Raw genomic sequence first — 17756 nt, 5'->3', positions numbered from 1 at the left:
GGCTCCCCGTTGACAAAAGAATCTCCTTCAAGCTCCTGATCCACACACACAAGGCACTCCACAAGACCAGCCCAGCCTATCTCAACAGTCGACTCTCCTTCTACTACCCAACAGGAAACTCTGCTCCACAGACTTCTCCCTGGCTTCCGTCCCATGCATCCGTAGAACCACAGCTGGGGGCAGATCCTTCTCCCACCACGCCGCCAAGACCTGGAACACCCTCCCCCTCGACCAATGACAAACCGAAGACCTTCTAACCTTCAGAAGACGATTTAAGACCTGGCTGTTCGACCAGTAGCAACAGCACCCCCCCTTTCCTGACCCTCAGAGCCTTGGAACCCTCGCAGGTATGTAGTGCACTTTACAAATTATTTGATTGATTGATTGATGGTTACCCTCTTTAGATAGAAGCCACGGAGAGCCATGAGGAACATAACAATGTCTTTAAAAAGCAGGGTTAATTGATGAAGGCCCCTCCCTTGAATTTCGTAAAGGCTTTCAAAGGAGGCTTCTGGGTACCCAATTCTTGTCTTAAATGAATACAAGATTATAACTGTTTCCTCCAATCAAATTTAAAGGATTTAAAAAGATTCTATTTGGCCATACACTACGGAGAATGGTGAGGAATTGGACGTAGACTAGACACAAGTGAGATTGGTTGTGTATGTCCTGCGCAACCACAGGAGGTTGCTCACACTCTGGAGTTCTACATTGAATCAATTGTATGTCTTAACAATGAGAGCTTTTTATGTGATGTCTTGATAAAGATGGTATTAGTTTTGATAACACCTTCGAAACGCATCAACGCTGTTAAAACATAATTCCTGTGAAAGTTTGGGACCATAGATATTCCACTAGAGGTAACATATCGGGTTCCAAACTTTTTTATTGTTTCACATTAATGTGCTTTTTAAGGACATAGTGTATTGTCGTGACTTTCTCTCACTGTTTGTGTTTATGGTAGCAAAAGTTTCTTTTGCTGCATATTGATTTTCTTATATATACTGTATTTCTTGTAACATTTGGTGTTTTTTAGACTGTGCTTCCATTCAGATCAGATCAAAAGTTCTTTATTCGGTGATTAAATAACACCATAAAAGCACGTATATATAGACAATTAAAATACAATTAAATCTTTATCAGAACCCTGACTACAATTACATACTGAATTTAAAAGATGCTAACAACCACAATTCATTATAATAATATTCAGGCCTGCCCTCTGGTTTCCCTTAATCGCACCGCAACTTTAATAAAATTCATAATTCAACATAATGTCAGGGGGTCAGTCGCCTTTTGCAAAAAAATTAAAGCGGCTTTGGCGTGTGTCAATTTGGCTTGTTTTAAAATTCCTACCAGAAATCTACGCCTATGCATTGAATAAAAAGAACACAAAAGTACAAAATGAAGGGTGTCCTGGGGAGACCTATTGTCGCAGCCGCAGGCACCCTTCTGCTCAATTAAAAGTGTAAAACCTGGTGGATCAGCCAGTAAATATGGTAAAAGATTGAGCCTAAAACGAGACATTAAAAATCTATCCTGGGCGTTATACATAAGATAGAGGTTTTGACAAGGCTATGGGCGCTCACGGTACCTTTGGTCCTTTCAACCTCAGTTCTAAGTGTGATTCTCTGGGCCAAGAAGGATCTCTTTATAGTCAACTTATCTTGAGATACAACTGCTGTGGGGTTAGTGAAAAGGTCCTTATAACCAAGGCTTTCCAAGCTAGTCTTTACATAATTAAGCCATGGTATGCTCATACTTTTGTCCCTGCCCAGGCAATCACCAAGGATATGCCTGCTCAAAGTCCCCTCGGGGTTTGTCCAGATTTTTAACCAGGCCAATATGGGTCTAAACTTAACCAAGTCTTCAAGATATGGCCTCCCTAGTTCTCTATGGTCTATTACAGCTGGGGTACTCTGGGGGATTTTCAGGGTTGATCGTAAGAATTTATTTTCCTCCCTCTGTAAATGATTGATGTTCGCAAAGCCCCATACTTCAGCCCCATACATGGCCTTGGAACAACAAATAGAGCTATAAAAATCCATTACTTGTTCGGGAGACCATCGACCAACCCTCCACCCATAACTTGCAATGGCACCATTCGAGGATACCAATTTACAACAACGTTCCTCCACCAGAGGATTACATTTTAAAAAGCCATCAAATAATACGCTTTCTAGTGTATGGCTTCCTATCTTATAAGAAAAACTAGTACAAGGTTTGTTACCCGCCAGCATTACATATGATTTGCCCAGATTTACTGACAAATCTAAAGTTTCCATAAACTTGACGAATCCGTCTATTAAAATCTATAGACTCTTTGGGGTACGTGCAAGAAGGACCGCGTCATCCGCGTACAAAAGTATCGAGATGACGCGGGATCCTACTCTTGGGCAATCTGTTTTTAGGTTAATCAAAAACTGCTCTAAATTATTAATATAGAGTGAGAATAAAAAAGGGGCAAGAATACAACCTTGCCTCATCCCGCTAGTACATGGGAACGATTCTGTCGACCCCCCTCCGTGTTATAACGTACCCTAGCAGTAGTGTCCCTATGTAGCTCCCTCAAGATGTTGATCAGGCCCAGGTCCATCCCCAAGATGGTCATCATGGCCCAAAGCTTATCTCTATTCATATAGTTAAAGTCAGCTGCCAAATCCATAAACCCCATATAAATGGCTTCATTGCTGGCTTTGATATATTTTGCAACCAGCATATAGAGGTTCAGGCATTGGTTACTTGTAGACCTCCCTGTCCTGAAGCCATACTGAATGTCCAAGATGGTGTTATTATCCTCGGTCCATTCAGTAAGGCGGTTAAGGATTACCCGACCCAATATCTTAGCTGACACATCTATGAGTGAGATTGGTCGATAACACTGGGGATTGTCCCTATTGCCCTTTTTAAATATAGGGACAATTGTGGCCGTAGACCAAGAGGGGGGCAAACCATACCTAGTGGCAGCATTTATTACTTTTGTCAGTATTGGAGCCCACAGCTCAACATTACTCAAAAACAGATCAGGTGGGGTCCCATTGGGGACTGGGGCTTTGTTTTTTGTGAATCCCTCAATTCCCACGATGATTTCATTTAGGGTAAAGTCTACTACCTGTCCCTGCTGGGCAACCCCCCCATCCTCTAGGACAATTTCTGTTCTGTAGTTATACAGACCCTTAAAATGTGTGAGCCACTGGTCTGGCAAAATATTTCTCCCAATCTCAGGGGCATTACTATCCTGGAAACATGGTCTATTGATTATTCTCCAGAATTCAGTAAAGTCCCTTCTTTCTGCGGCCTCCCTTAAGTCTGCCCATGCTTCCCCCTGGAGAGCTACTTTCCTCCTCTTGATCTCCCTATTGTATGTGTATCTGCACTGAGCTACTTTTTGTTTGTCCCTTGGCCTAATTTTAAGATTGCATTTAAGATCCCTTAGGGCCCGTGAACAGTCCCTGTCAAACCATCTCGGGTGATTATTTTTTCTTTTCGGCGCACTTGATTTTAGTAGCCCCTCTACCAGACTAGTTATCTGCCTAAATGCATTAAGTAACGGTCGCCCTTCTACTGTAGGTTCTAGGCATTCATCAATGGGAATTTTTCCCATATCCATTAGGGATTTATAAAAAGTTTCCCCATCTATTTTTGACCACCTAAGCCATCTACCCTGGTCCGTTACCCACTGGATGGTGCCGCCAAGCTGTCCCATCCTGGGCCAAGCCAGGTAAAAAAGCTCCAGTACCAGGGGGCTGTGGTCACTAAATGGACTCCACTCAATCCCCACAGAAATAATCTGATTTAAAAAAAATCTGGATGCTAAAATATAATCGATGAATGACGAGCACCCTCTCCCCTTAAAAGTCGGAGGGAGGGTACCGTCCTTCTCCAGGTTCATCATGTTAACCGTGTGCTCCAGGTCATGAGTGTGTAAAAGTTTACTAAAGGCCATTCCTTCTTGAGTGTGCTCAAAGTGAGGGCCATTCTGCACTGGGCATTGTGACCATTCAGCGTCAATGGGAAACAGGGAAGGGCATAGGTGGCAATTGAGGTCACCCATGACTAAAATGGTTGGTGCCGGTGCCCCCTTCATAGCTGCGATCTCTTGGCTCAATCTATAATCCAATTCCCGAAGGCATGGGTATTTTTCTCCAATAGCCCCGTATTATAAACATTAAACAGGATCAGCCTTAGCCCTTTACCCCCAAACCATAGAGCCTGTAGATCCTGTATAAGCCAGGCCATGCAGGACCATGTGCCTTGAAGGTTTAAATCTACATATAGAGACAATCCTCCCATGGCTCTACCTGTTCTTGATTTCTGGGCGGGGGGGAAAAAACATTTGTACCCTGGCATATGAAAGAGGCTATTATCTACCACCCAAGTCTCCTGAAGACTAATTATCTGGTACTGCTTTATATACTGCCGCCACTAGCAATTATTAAATGTACGCGCCAATCCGGCTATATTCTAATTCTTAATCCTTCCTCTGCTTTGTGTGCTCCAGCTGTACCAAAAGTGACAGAATTTACATTCGGGAACCCTTCTGTGGTTCCTATATGCCCTAAATCCGTCCCTCTACTCAGTAATGTTTGGTCATTACCATTGTCCGTTGACTCCCTTGTATCTGGGATACCTCCCCCATTATATATAGTTAAATGTGCTGGGGTCTTGACTGGACGCTCCCCCCTAGATTTTACTTGTATGTCAGCCTCGTCTATAGGCCAAGGAGCTAAAGGGACATTATTTTGTGAGGCTTCTATTCCTGCCTCTTGTGGATCAACAAAAATGATTTTCCCATCTTCTCTTCTGTGCGGCGGTTCTGCAGGAGATGGGGAACTAATTAGTCAATCATTCTCCTCTAGCGACGCCAAAGGACTAAACCTGTTTCTCCAGCTTGGTAATACCAGATTACCCACCCCAGGCCCACCACCAATGTAACCTTGGGCCCTGTGTAAATTAGGTCCCTCCATATATCTCCCAATCTGATGCGGTGCGTCAAGCGGTGCTGGGTGTCTGAGGTAAAAGTATCCTAGTGGCAGAGTTTTTATGCAACTAGCATGAATATCAATCCCACTTTTGATGATATGATCCACTACTCTCTTGTCCTAAAATTGACAATTATGAAGTTACCTGCAATGTCTTTGCATCTAGTGCCTAACCAACTTACCCGTCTAACGTGTAATATTTACTAATTTTCATTGCCTATCAAAGGTTTATTCTGGTTCAGCCAGTGTGTGATCTTGTTTCGTAGTTCCGGGTGTGTCTCGTTCTGCTCACCCTTTAATTCAGGTGCCCCTGCCAGAACTACTACATAGGGGCACGCTTCCGGTGGTAAATTAATAGTGGGCAGGGCATTAATATTTGATCTAGTGGTCACACAATCAGACTGGTTTATTAATTGTTCCTTGGAGGTTAAGGGCTGAATTATTGGTTGTGCTAGTGGGGGTTGGTCAGATGAGCCCTGTCCTGTCTGTGAAGCCCTCACACTTGAGATCGTGACTCTATCCTGCTTCACTGGGTAGCCTATTAGTTTGGGGATCTGTATCCCTGCGGGTTGCCCATCGTTCGACCCACTGGGTTGCTTGACCATCTGTGGGACTGGGGAAATGTTAGGGGTATTTATAGTGTTGTTTGAAACCTCTGATGTACCCAATATCCTGCCTCTTTTACCTCACTCAGGATTTTATCTAGCCTACTAGCCAGTGGCTTTATGTGGCTTACTATAAATGACTCCAGATGAGTTTGTATATCTAGCACTATTTGGGCCATCCATGTTGGCCGGACTGGCGCCTGAGACGCTTTTTCCGTCCTCTCCTCCCCTGGTATGCTTCGTGTACCGTTTTGGGGGTTACTAGCTCTACTTTTCTTCTCTCTCGACTTTTTTAAGCAGGCTCTTCATTTCCTATTTGTTAAGGGTAGATTACTAGAGATCGATCCTCCCTTATCAGCCCCAATGTCCGGCTGCGCACCAGGGAGATCTTGTTCTGAAATTTCTATCGAGCATGAAGGTGAAATAAGCATGGCCTCGCTTACTAACCCTTGTGTTAAGACGGGTGGCTCCATTAATGGTGTTAGAGACAAACGTCTTTCAGTACGCTCGATTTCACTTGATACTGCCCCAATCGCTTTTTGTAACATGCGATCAATTGCTGTTGGCTGTAAGAGGGGGGGTGGGAGTGTACTTTTGTCTAAAGGATGCACCTCTTGCAAGAGGGGTGAGTTGAGCTTTGCTCTAGTTGAGCGTGTTTTAACCTTACTGGCCATACTACCAACACAGAAAAAGGGCCAAAAGACATCAAGTGACTTATTACAATTTTGCTCCCACCTTACGCCCCTAGGTCCTACTGCTCACCCCTGGGGACCATACTAGTTTACACACATATTTTGAACAGTAGCCCCCCTCTAGGGTCCTAACCTCAAATCACCAAGCAACTTGCGTTTTATAGTCCCAAAGTCACGTTTCGCGCATCCGATCCTCTCCTCCCTTTCCACATTCAATGTTAATTTCTCACCCCCTAGTTGGAAAACATGGCTACGAGGGGTGGCCCGGCCCGGCCTCCTTCGGCCCCTGATGGCCACAGATGGCCCGCCCTTTGCACAGGCTTCTCCTGGGACGCTCCCGCGACGCGGGGGCTCTCGATGGTTTTTATGCGCCTCGGGGCGCGTAGCAGGCGTGTACGGCTCCCTGGGGATGCTGGGGAATGAAGGTACCCCCTCACAGCGGCCATGCCAAGATTTAGAAGGGCTGCTGCGGCGGGGGGAGACTAGTGGCAGGGACGCGGTGTGTGGCAGCAGCCATAGGACCAAAATGCCACCATGAACCTCCTTGAATGAACAAAGGTGCAGGTAAGTCCACATTACCCCGTAAGGTTTGAGCTTCCAGTCTTTTTATACGAAAAATGAAGTTTTTAATAAATACTATGTATATTTTCTAAACATTGATGTATAATGTTTTACTATTGATGTATTTTTGGTGTACTGTTTGGGCTTTTGGTTAAAGACTCCCCTGGGTAAAGATTTGGTGGGGAGTTGGCGTGTTGCATGACTACCAAAAGAAGTCCTGTTCTTTACATGTCATTAGTACGCCATTCCTCTGATGACAAGGGGTCTCATATCATTTATACACATGTGATGCCTACACATGCTGGTGCGCAAGACACTGATCCGCATGAGCCGAAGGTCTTATGCCATACACCAAGCATTCCTACTACTTAGACAAGGTAACAAATACTGCCTATGTTATAGGTGAGCTATATAACATAATCGTCATTGTCCTGGTCCCACAGAACATGTTTATAGTCCCTTACTACCTGCGGTGTAGAGTCAGTAAGAATCAAAGTTTGCTATAGTAAAACCGAATCGCTCGTTTCCACGGGCGATCTGTGTATCAGGCCAAACAACCGAACCCCGACCTACACAAGTAAGGTGGCTGCAAATCACTGCAAAAATACTACTTTCAGCGTAAGGCTGTGTTATTGTGGCTACTTACTGATCAAGAAGGAGACTCATAGTTGTCACGCTTCCCCAGCAGCAGAATCTGCTCTCTCACTAGCAGTGCGAACCACGCTGCTGACGTTACTTCCTTATTAGAAGTCCCTGGCATGTGCAACTGGAAACTTCTAATAAGGAATGAAAGCGTGACTACCATTTGTCTTTCTCTAAATATAGGATTAATTACATTAAGTGAGCGATCACTTACTAATGAATGATTCCCACACAAATATATAACATTTACCCCTGTTCAGGTGGGCGTAGAGGGTGGTCCTTGTTATTACTTACATGTAAGCAAACTGAGCAATTATTTCTAAAATCGAAACTAGATTTCCATTTTGAACAAAAACAATTAACAGGGAGAGTATGATGGCAGAACCTAATGTTGAGCTGCCTAGCAGTTGGGACCATATTAGAATCCAGGAAATGTTTAAATCTACTATCGGTTTTAAAATCTAGAAAATCTGAGGTCAGAGTACCTTGATTCTTTTTCTACACTTCCCAGCCCCAATTATGAGCCCAAAAAGCATCTTTTATACAGTTCCTGGAAAGGGGTTTCAGATGCGTCGCTCATCAAGACCAAGACCTAGTTGTGACAAGGTTTCCTTAATATTAAATAGGCACTTTGTTTTCTTGCCCTTACCTAGATCTACTATTTCCTTAAAAGCCCTGTAATAATCTTCAAGGGCCGTAGTTGACTTCAACCTCCACCAATATAACACAGGTCTTAACTTAACCTTGCACATGATAGATTGTGTATGTGTATCACAGAGAAAGGGGAGTAAGGGAGTACTCTTAGGTAAGCTCAGCAAGGATCTTAGAAAATTGTTTCGGAGGGTGCCAACATAGTCAGGCTTGAGAATCCCCATAACTCAGCCCTGCATAGGGCACTACCTATTGCCTTGGCATGATAAACAATTAAGGCTGAGAATGCCTACTTGCTTTTGTAAAGTTATATAACTTCAACATCTCTGAGTCTTGATGGCATACATTTAGACACATTTATTTTAACTTGGGGACTTCAGGACATATTCCATGTTAATCTTATAATAGACTACTACCACCCAATTTAATGGATCCACTGAATGATTTTGTGTGCGTGTAAGTAAGGGGGGGTTCATGGACATGCATTTAATTTTGGCTTGATTCATCTCCAAACCCCAATCTGTGCAAAAAACTGTAAAACGGTCCACCAATGTCTGGAAGCCAACTTGTGTTTTAGACACCAACAAGGAGTAAAGGAGTCTTTTGGACAGTGATCTTTGGAGCATCACTTTTATAGTCCTCCAACTGAGCTACTACATTGTTTCGCTAAAAAAAAAAAAGGTAGGGGCACACATACATCCTTCCTGTACTCCCTTTTGGATCATTATATGGTTAGTTAGCTTGCCCTGCTGCACTTGCTCATAAGAAACTTGATGTAGGATTAGGATGTCTAGTAGGGCTGTGAAAACCCTATTTTGGTACAGTCTCTCCCATAGCTTTCTATGAGGTACAAGATCAAATGCATATTGTGAGTCTACAACGACTACATGTAAGTGAGATTTCTGGAGAACAACTGTCTTCTGGTAGATGGTTGAAAATCTAAACCCTTGCGGCTTGATCACAAGTTTGGCGATCATGTATGTCTGAGATGGAAGAATATTTAGGCTCTGAAGTAATTAATCTATCCATGTCCTCTTGTACGGTGGAAAGGGTCCTTTTAATGTGGCTATAGTCTCAGGTTGTACTGATATTCTTGCCCATTTTATTCATTGTCTGTTAATGATTGGACTAAGCTCCCTAGACAATGGCAGCGGGATATCCTCAAGGTGATTTATTATATTCTTCACTCTACAATGGATGGCATTGTGATCGCTATCCTTTCTAGTGATTATCTTCATGTGTGATACAGATATGACGAGGGACAGGGAGCCCAGTATGTAAACTATCCTGCTAGTTTGGCCTGGGTGATTATAAGTATGGACGGTTTGGAGGTCTGACCTAGTTCAAACATTGCAAGCCCTCTGGCCATAGGTCAATGTTAGGTTCATTACCTGATAAATGGCCTTAGTCCATAATTTCACTGGAGGTACCTCAATAACAGAAATACCCCAATTTTCATTCTCCGCCGAAGTGGGTGAATTAACATGGTAATCAATGAGTTTCAAAGTTGTGTTAAAATCACCTGCTATAAACAGGGGCTTGTGGGACTCGAATTTGCCCCTATGGGTCATAAAATATTCAATGTAGGAGCCCCCCCAACCCCCTTGATTGTCAACATTGTACATGTAAAGTGTGAAGACATCCTTACTGGATATAGTAACACCCTATATGTCAGGTGAGAAAATGCCAAGCAAACTTACTCAAACACTCAGCAACGTTCATACCCATATTATTAGGCCACCAAAAGGCCAGCCTTTCCATTTATACTACCCTGGGTCAGAGAAGTTAAAATAACCTGCCCTATGGATGGAATCACGATACCATGATTCCTGAAAAATATAGGTATCGAATTGATCGACAAACGAACCCCAGGTATGGTATCAAGTTTGAATTTCAGACACGCCACAATTCAGCACCAACTGTTGATGACATTTCGGTCCTTATTCTGTGCGTATAGTGGTATACTGATGGGCTCCCCATCCAATGGCAGAGTACTTGCCCCCCCACCCATTTGGGCTCCCAGCTGCACCGTCTCTACACTACAAGTTGCATTTCCATAGCCCTGGCAGGTGTATAATTGCACCTAGGCTTAAGTCAATCTATCATGATTGTTCCTAGGTCATCCTTTGGTTTAAGGCTGTCAGGTTGGTTATTAGATGAATGAGGATGACTGCACGGGGCCTATATTAAACCTGGATGCAACTACCTGGAGAGGAACTTTTACATAGTCCTAGACCCACTAAGCCCTCCGCCATGTTGGTGTGCCTAACTCTTAACATATTGTAATGGAAAATTCCCCAGGATATAGATTTATCATGCAATCGTCTTACTTGGAGAATATCTGAACGGATTGGGGAATAACATTTCAAATAGACCTTATCATGTGAATACACTTATTTTTTAGCAAATCCTCATCCTCTCCTACCCCAGGATTCAGTTTTGGCAGATTTGTGATATACACACAACCTAGCATCTCAACATTCTCCTCATGCCCCCTCCCATGTACCGTCCCACTCCTTGGACACTGGGTGAAAAAGCCTGATTTGCCTGCTCAATAAAGCCCAGGACGGATCGCAGGCTGTGACGTGTAAACGTTGGACACAAAGGCTGGCCCCTTCTGATTCCTTCTACCCACGTCATCGCAAAATATATCTCTGTCGGAGTCACATATATTGAGCACCCGTGCGGAGCTATTATGTGTAGTGTGGAGGAGGGAATAATTGGTAGTTGAGCTTCAACTGAGCTCTCTCCATGATTATTATTCTGGAGTTTTCCCACAAAGGCCGTTAGAGCCACTAATTTGGCCCTTAGGTCACTTATCTCATCCAGGATCCTAGTAACTATTGGATTTGTATTGTCTGGTATTTCACGCTCAGTTTCCCCTTGTATTGATTGATTCCACATCAATTGGACGCCCTGTTTACAACGCTTGCTACCTCTCTCTTATATCTCTTCAGGGCCAGTGCCCAGTTGATCATCAGAAAGGACAGAAACGCTGTTTGTATATATCATTGTAGGCTCTAAAGGTACAGGGTTACATACTACAGGTTCAGCAGCATCTACATTCTCTGTAATGATTATAGGAACGGCTTGGGTGTAGAGTCAACAGGAGAGATTACTCTCTGGTTGGCAGTTCGATGTGTGCACTTTGATTTTTTTCACAAATATAGGCGTAACTGGAGTAGGGGTATTCCTTTCTTCTGCCCCTTGATTTTGTCATCCCCCAACAAAGATTCTGCTTCCTCGATCAATATGTCTATGTCTCCCAGCATGGTCTTTGCATGAGGCTTAGCTGCAGAGTCTGTAGGCATTGACTTAGTGCCCTTGTTTAATATTCCTTCTAGTGACTCTGCGGCTTTGTGTTTCTCCATCGGTAGCAGTACTGTCTATGTATCTGGGATCTGACTTGTCTGCTATTCATAACAATCGTTACAAATAGTTTAATAGCTCATACAATATGAAAATAAAGGTTTAATATGCTTATAAATTTTTTTTGAATTTATGTAGGAGTTAACAACATTTAAAAACAATTACTGTTGACATACAAAGAAAACATTTTTTAAGGTTACTTTAAAAGTACAATCTTCCTGGGTTAGGTTTTTCTTGCTGCTTTTGTGCCGTTTGGAAATTTAGGAGTTAAGAAGGATGAGGGTACTAGTTAAGCAGATGATATGGAACGATTCATAGCTCGAACACAATAATGAAACTTAAAGCTAGACAGGGAAGGGAACATCATGTAACCTATTTTGGAGATCTAGGGCCCGATGTAGGTAAAAGTCATTTACCAATTTTAAAATACCGAATCATACCGAATCAGTATTCTGAAATCGGTAAATGATATGTAGATAAAAAAATTCCTAAAAATACCGATTCGGTAACAATCGGTATCGTGTCCCTACACTTACCGATTGGGTATCTACCGAATCGGCATTTACCGATTCGGTATGTCCCGAATCGGTATTTCCCGATTCGGTAGATACCCAATCGGTAGATACCGAATCGGTAATGGCATCCCATAGGAAAGCATTGTCAAAACCGAATCGGTATTTCCCGAATCGGTATTTCCCGAATCGGTAAATACCGAATCGGTAAACACGTGATCGGCAAACAAGGAAGTGAAACTACTGAAAGCAGCCAATGAGGTGGAAGCACCCTCCCCCACCCTAGCAGGGAGTGGCTACCCATGCAGGTGCAACTCATCAGAACTTTTTGGAAAGGAAGCCAGAGCTGAACAGGGAGACTGAGCAGCAGAGAGAGTTTTGGGAGTACTGAGTACAGAATCAAAATGGCAAGCAGCTCAGAGAGCCAGAAGGCTGACAGGAAGAGAAAGGTCAAGTTCAGCAGCTTGGAGCTGAAAGTATTAGTGGAGGAGGTGGTGTTGGTACACAGGCAGCTGTATGGGAGGCTGTCCCTCAGTGTACCAGAGTCAACAAAGAGGAACCTGTGGAGTGCCATCAGCGAGAGGGTGAATGCAGTTGGTGTGACCCCCAGGACAATGGATGACCTCAAGAAGAGGTTCTATGACATCAGGAGCCTCACCAAGAGGAAACTGGCGGAGATCAGCAAGCAGGCAGGACTGACCGGTGGCGGCAGGAACCCCGCGCCCCCCCTCACGGAACTGGAGGAACTGGTATCGACAACTATCGAGAGGGAGAGTGTGGTCGGAGTCGGGGACCTGGACAGCTCAGCCAGAGCCAAAGCTAGGCGACTTTAACATCCACAGCGAGCTGGACTTCAACAGTGAAGCACAGACGTTACTGTCAGACCTCGCCACACTTGGTTTAAAGCCAATCAATAATGAACCCACCCACAAGGCAGGACATGCGCTAGACCTTGTCATAACTAATTCCCTGCAGATCGAATGTAGATCCCCTTGTCAAGTGGAATGGACTGACCATTTTATAATAGAATTCTACACCCCCACTCTTATCTCATGTGACAGCGGAAAACTCACCCTAGCCAATAAAAGAAGACCTTGGCATAAGCTGACCCAACAAGATTTTAACAAAAAATTTGTAGCACCTAATCTAAATATCGAAGAGGACATTGACAATGCCTTACAAAAATACGAGGAAACACTCCTCAAAACTATAGACAGCATTGTTCCGATGAAAACCTTTAAGCCCAGACCTGCACACAAACAGGAGATCTGGTTTTCAGAGAATCTTAGAGTGCTCAAACAAACAACTAGAAAACTGGAGAAGAAATGGAGGGCCTCACGCCAAAATCAAGATAAGAATTTATACAAAAGCTCTCAGAAAATATACCATAAAGCGATCCGAGCGGCAAGGAAAAACCACATTGCATCACAGTTACTAGCAGCTGGGAACAATTCCAAAACTCTCTACCAGATATTAGAGACTTTTTTTAAACCCACAGCCTGTGAAAGCACAGAAGTGGCGTCACAAAAACTTTGTGACGATATCTCTCAGTTTTTTAATCAAAAAATTGATGCAATTTATAGCAAAATCACACTCTCGAATCTTTATAACGCCACTGATAATGATCTCATTGCAAATCTGGGAACAGAAATACTGACTAGGCATTCCCTCTCTGCTTTTCCCCCTATGTCAATAGAGGAAGTAGAAAGAAACATCTCTCTGATAAAAAGTGGATCCCCTATGGATACCATCCCAGCACGGATCATGCCCATTCTGGCCGCGGCTCTAGGACCTACTATCCAGCAAATAGTCAACTTTTCGCTGAGTACGGGACAGGTTCCTAAAAGATGGAAAAAGGCTTTGGTGAAGCCCTTGAGGAAAAACACAGCTACTCCTTGGGAAGAATTAGCTAACCTCAGACCCATCTCCCTGCTCCCATTTTTAGGCAAAATCATTGAAAAACATGTAAATAGTAAATTGTCTGAATATATTGAATCTGCTGCAGTACTAGACCAGTCCCAATCCGGGTTTAGACCCAGACATAGCACGGAGACAGCCCTGATGTCAGTCGCAGACGATCTACACATGTACCAGGACAGAGGTTACTCTGTTGTCCTGGTACTGTTGGATCTGTCTGCGGCATTCGATACCGTATCCCATTCCATCCCGACCACTAGACTGGCTAACATCGGCCTGAAACAAGAAGCCTTGGCATGGTTGAAGAGTTTCTTGAGAGACCGCACCCAGCAGGTAACTATGGGTGCTTACAGGTCAGAGGAAGTTGAAATCTCCAAGGGGGTGCCACAGGGCTCATGTCTGAGCCCCACCTTATTCAACATATATGTGGCACCCCTGGCTAACATCATGAGAAAATATGGTTTCATCCCAATTTCTTACGCGGATGATACACAACTCCTCTTTCCTTTTAAGATCTTTACACCTGAGGTCAGACACTCTTTCTCCCAGGGCATGAAGGCAGTAGCACGATGGATGTCTTCCAACTACCTGCAGTGCAACGTTGGGAAGACGGAAGTCATGTTGTTTGGTGAGGCAAAAATGCTCTGGACCCCAGATTGGTGGCCACAAGATCTCGGCCCAGTGCCCATACCCAAACAAACTATTAAGAACTTGGGGGTCCGATTAGATCAGGAGCTTACTCTCAAACAACATGGCAACCAGGTGGTGGGAGCTTGCTTTCATATAATTGGTATGCTGCGGAAAATCTTCCCATTTCTACCTGACACAACAAGGAAGACGCTGGTCCAGGCGCTCGTTTTGAGTCGCCTGGACTATTGCAATGGCTTGCTCCTGTCTGCTAATGAGGGAGTAATGAACAGACTTCAGGTAGCTCAGAACACGGCTGCACGGTTGGTTCTGAACGTTCCTCCCCGTACACCTTCTAAACCGTTGCTGACCAAACTGCATTGGCTACCTGTTAGACAGAGGGCTAAGTTTAAGGTATGCTGCCTCATACATAAAAGCCTGAATGGTATGGGTTCCGCCTACTTGAACACCAAATTTACACCTTATATTCCCACTCGAACACTCAGATCAAGGGAACAAAGCCTTCTATGCATACCCAGAGCTAGAAAGGCCAGACATGGAGCAAAAACACTATCAATAGCTGGACCCTCGCTCTGGAACGGTCTTCCTATATCCCTCAGGCAATGTATAGACCACCTTACTTTTAGGAAAAAGCTGAAGACCTTTTTGTTTGGACAGTAACACTAGACCATCCTGAAGACTCCTCCTCTTTAATACATTTGTAGAAGCCAAAGGCGCGGAGATACTCCTCCGGGAGTGAAGCCAGCGCGGTACAAAACTGCAAATAAAAATAAATAAGAAGCATGCACAGCATGACACACCCTACCAGACACCTCCCCATTGGCCCCAGTGTACAGCCAAACCCCAGTCCAGTACTGCTAGCAATTTAAATGTGCAAAGCATGATGTGAAATGTAGCCAGCTAATGTAGGAACTTTTCACTTTGCACATGACACAGCAATGCACCTTAAGAAATAATCTGAGTAATGAACTTCACATGTGCAATGCATTCATTGTAGTGACAGTAAGACATTTCCACTCAGTTGACAAAATCTACTTTATTCCTAGGGCCACCATCAGGTAGTGGAGCAGCAGCTGCACAGGCCTCAGCACCAGCACCAGCAGACAGTGTGGTGGCAGGGCCAAGCAGCATGCCTGAGTCGCAGGAGGTGGAGGACAGCAGCGAGACTGCAATTGAGGATGACTCTGGACATTCCCTCTTGTTTCCCCACTCCCCCCAAGTGTCCCAATCCCCAACACTCCAGTTCTCCCCTGAGAACTCACCCACACGATCCCAGCCAGCACCTGCCACAGCCACAGCCAGGAGGATATATGTGGCCCCATTGTCCTTCATGCAGGGAGATGCGGGTCAGGCACCAGATCCCACACCAGTCACACCTGTGGCACAGCAGCCCATACAGCAGACCAGCACCGAACGCCGCCGTCCACGCACTTCCAGCAGTGGCAGTGCTATACCATCACGGGAGCCCAGCGTCTTCCAGGGGCTAGAGGGGAGCATGGTCCGGATACAGCGGATGCAGGCCAAATACATCCTTGCCTGTCACCGCCAACTGCGACAGCACAACCTGCAGATGGGGGAGTTAACAAAGGGGATTGTTGACTTAGTTGCAACCACCCGGGAAATAGGCACAGGTATGGGCAGAATGACAACTGCCATGACACAGCTGTGTGCAAAGTTGGACCAACATGAACACATACGGCACAGGGATGCCCGAGTACAGAACCGGGCAATCAACAGGCTTGCGGCATCAACAGCCCTGCTATGCCGCCGTGGGGCAAATATGGAGGAGTGCCTCACTAATAACACTGCTGAGGTGACCAGGGGCATGGCCCGCATCACCAGTGCCATGGAGGCACTAATTATTTCAAACACTGTTGTGAATCCTGCCCTGGACGTGGCAGAGGCTGGGGACAGCATCAGCCACAGCAGTCCTGCCAGCACACTGTCAGAGCTGCGCCGGAGCACCAGGCGCTCGGCAGAGGCAGCCGGACACGCTGAAGGGGGGGAGGCGCATCCCAGTGGGTCAGCCAAGCGCAGCAAGAAATAAGACTGCCAGTGTGGGTGATGCAACCACGCACAGTTCCTGACCACCTATTGTTTTCTTCTTGTTCAATTGTTGCACATCAGTGCTGTCACGTTCCTACATTAAAACACAGCATTTCTTCACTTTCACAACATGTTTGTGCATCTGTACTCACTCAGAAATAGTTGTCTGTTATCTCCTCACGTCTGTACCTCCCATCACTTGGTGTAGAGACTCCTGCAGGTTGTGTTAGTGGCACAGCTGTGTCATCGTCAGGGTCCTCGTAGTCAGACAACTCTACCTCTGTGCCCTTCTTGACCGCAAGGTTGTGCAACATTGCACAGACAGCAATCATCTTGCAGCAGGTGATGGGGGTATATTGTCTAGCACCTCCGCTCTTGTGCAGGCATCTGAACCTGCTTTTCCAGATGCCGAAGGTCCGTTCTACTACATTCCTTGTGCTTTTGTGTGCACGGTTATACCTCCTTTGGCTGGGTGTTGAGGGGTTGAGGTAGGGGGTGAGTATGAATGAGCGGAGGGCATATGCACTGTCGCCTAGAAGGAAAAGGGGTAACATTACTCACATGCATACATGTACTTCACACAGCTATTTGGGTCATGGGGGTCTGACACTGTGTCTTACCTAGGAGGTATCCTTCACCGAATTCCCCTGCCGTCAGCCGTGCATAAATTCCGCTATTTTGAAAGATGTAGGAGTCATGGGTACTCCCTGGGAATTTTGCTACCACGTCAGTGATGACACACTTGGCATTACAAATCACCTGCACATTTATGGTGTGCGTTGACTTCCGATTACGGTATATATATTCTGTGTCAGCAGGGGGACAAATCGGAATGTGTGTGCCATCTATGCAGCCAATGATGTGGGGGAATCTTGCCATCTGATAGAAGTCTGCTTTTGTCTGTACCAGTTCTGCATGGGTTGAAGGGAAGGAAATGTAGTGGTCCATCCTTTGTATCATGGCGTCTAGGAACTTATGGAAGAACCGGGACAGGCAGCTCTGGCTCACCCCTCCTACTGTAGCTACTGCACTTTGATAGCTGCCAGACGCAAGCAGGTGTAGGCTGCATAGCACCTGCACGTGCACTGGGATTGCGTGTGCCCTTGGGGTGGGGTGCTGCAACAGGGGTTT

The sequence above is a fragment of the Lissotriton helveticus genome, chromosome 4_1, assembly GCF_964261635.1.
Source record: "Lissotriton helveticus chromosome 4_1, aLisHel1.1, whole genome shotgun sequence".
Classification (NCBI taxonomy): domain Eukaryota; kingdom Metazoa; phylum Chordata; class Amphibia; order Caudata; family Salamandridae; genus Lissotriton; species Lissotriton helveticus.
The sequence above is the reverse complement of the archived record's forward strand: the minus strand, read 5'-3'. Positions refer to the sequence as shown.